Source organism: Nothoprocta perdicaria, unplaced genomic scaffold (assembly GCF_003342845.1).
Source record: "Nothoprocta perdicaria isolate Ctin4 unplaced genomic scaffold, notPer1 scaffold_45, whole genome shotgun sequence".
Taxonomy (NCBI): Eukaryota; Metazoa; Chordata; class Aves; order Tinamiformes; family Tinamidae; genus Nothoprocta; species Nothoprocta perdicaria.
Window position 1 is genome coordinate 3,427,008 of NW_020455699.1, and position 2,944 is coordinate 3,429,951.

Here is a 2,944-nt window from a genome sequence, read left to right on the forward strand (position 1 = left end):
ACTGCTTCCTTTCTTTCTGTAATAAATAAATGTTAAGAAAACATAAACAGAAGGCACTAAAGAAGACAATCATCAGCAAATGGGAGCTATAAATCAGCAAATAAATGAATAGGAATGACTGCAATGATAAATCAGATTGAAACAACTACAGACAGTGGAAAAATGGAACTCAAGAATTTCTGGCCAATTTCTACCACTTTGCTGGTGGATTACAATATTTTGTACCAGTCAAGAGAAAAACATTGGGAAGCATGCTTTCATCTTCAACTTTGTCTGTTGTATGATGCTACTAGATCTTGCTAGTCCAGCATTCTTTAGAAACTAGTAACTAGCTCAATCCATTTCTCCATTACAAGCAAAAGAAACAGAAATGTTAAGTGTCTCTAGAAACCAGCTCTAGGACCAGCCATTCCAAAGTTTACGCAGCACAGAACCAAATGGAAACCAACCCTGAGACCTAGTAAAAATTTTGCGATTCACCTACAAGATGGTGATCAAGCTTCTGGTGTAGTTCATGTTGAATAAAAACGGTTTTTCAGACTTTGTCTTCTTTGTTTGTCCAACTCCTTGATCTTCTTCCTTCAGCAGGGAAGTAAGATCATTCCAAGACATGATTAAGCATTTGTTATGCAATAAGTGTTACCTCTGTAGGAGGAAAGGGATTAAGTCCTGTGACTCTTCTAGCATGTCTCTTTTTGTGCTCTTCGTTACCTATATTTGTTTCCTTCAACACCCTGATTTTAGCCCCATCTTTCATATTTTCTCATAGTTTCTTTCCTTGTTTCCAAAGAAACAACATTTTCTATTCATATCCATATAAATATTTCTATCTCTTTTCCAAGCTCCTTTTCTCACTTTTTTGTAGTCTTCTCAGTTTTTTTTCTCATTCTTTGTAATCCTGTCCTTTTCATACTGCTAAAGGCTTTATTCTGATTTTTCAGACAGAGTGCAGTGTCATGGACAGATAGGAATCTGTGCGTGAAGAACCTATGCTTCCTTCCTTAGGAGGCAAACAATAAATTATTTCAAGCTCAATTTCTTCATTACCTAGCTGATTTATACCTCCGGTCCATGACATTATCAATGTTATGAAAAAAATCCAGCAGCTGCTTTTGTCCTTAGATTCATYTGAATCCCTGCAGTGCTTTAGTCCTTTTCTGATAGAGGAAAAACAAATTTCAAATTGAATACCATTTCTACTGCAGTGCCCTTCAAAAAAAGAGGTCACATTGAAATTCATGAATTTCAAGATGTCAGCAAGGGGTAAAATAGAACCAYATAATTGTAAACTGGGAATTTTGATTCTGCATACATAAATATTCCTCTTGACTCCCAGGTTACATTTGTTCACCTTACCCATTCATTCCTGTCACTTGATGAATCACCAGGTCAACTCTGTTTACAAAAATCTAACTGTCACCTCTCTGAGATCTCTGTACCAGTGGCAGCTAAAATGATTAAATAGATTTAGATAACAAACTGCCTTTTTTTTAATGGAATTGTTATTAACAAAAAAACCAAATCCACTCACTGCTAGAGTTCAGAAGGAATCTGCAGAACCTAGCACAGAAACAAAGAAGTGATGCATATCTGTAGTGGAAAACTAAGTAAATGCGATACTCTGAGGAAGTTAATACTGGAATGCTGTATTTCCTCCAAAAATTTCTTTTTGGAAATGAATTGCTCTCAATACTGTACAAATGGCCCAAACATCTATTAAATTATTTAATACATTTGATTACTAAGAAAATACTCTACAGAAGAAGGATCATTGTACTTGTACATATAGTACTAAGCACCATAAAATGATTTTAGTTTGAAACATCTAAAGTCTGARATACTGCTCATTTCAATCTTGAAAAAATATCTTTTTTATATTAAAGTCATATATGTTTTATTGAGTTAAAGGCTCATACTCATACTCTAATGTACTCTAATGTAAATAACAAAGGACTTTCTTCACTTTACCACATGGCTTTCTCATATAGCTCTAAATCAGTCAGATGTTGCTGGAAGWTTTTTTTACTGTTGCAAGTGATTCATTCTTGCTAGGTTTTGTAGCAACTGACATTTTAAATACTGCAAAAACTGGATCGTGACAACTCAGTTATCTTTTAAGATATAACCAGGAGCAAGAAAGATGACCCATTGGTGGAGAAGATGAGGTTTAAAAAAATTGCCACAATGAAGAAATCTATTTAGTTACTGTCCTATCAAAGGAACAAATTACAAATGTCAGATAAACTAGAGATGTATTTTCTCATGCCTGTTAAATACAAGTGCTGGGTTGTTTATAATGACTGATTCTGTGGAGTGGAGCATGAGCACTACTTGGTCCTCTCAGAGTTGTGTTGTCCCACATGTATTCTTTTTCAACTAGAGCAGCATGTTACCCTGGCTCCTACTGTCTACTGACAAGGGACTGAAAGCAACAAAAGGTGGTTCTAAGAATTATTCTTAAAAAGACTATTCCAACCTCAGTCTGAATAGTGCCATAATGTGCAGATATGCTGTAAGGGGGCTCATAAAGCTCTTTTCCCATTTGGGAGCTGTGATGTCTGAAGAAGTGCTACTTTTTTATGCCAAAGTATCAATAGTATCAATGATTTAAACCTGTGATTCTGTCATTGCTCTGCCTTGACTACATTGGAATCTTTGTAGGAAGGGAAGACATATAGGCATAGGAACTGCAATTCATAACTGGATTGTACCAGAAATAGAGAGCAGTGTTTGTGAGAAATATGTATTAAAAAAAAAAACCCTAATATTTTCAGTGCGTATGTGTGAATGTGGTATTGAGACCTTAGGTTTCCTCTTTAGCTGTGTCTTTCCAAACTGTATTGAAGAGACCTTCCCTTCCCTTCCCTTCCCTTCCCTTCCCTTCCCTTCCCTTCCCTTCCCTTCCCTTCCCTTCCCTTCCCTTCCCTTCCCTTCCCTTCCCTTC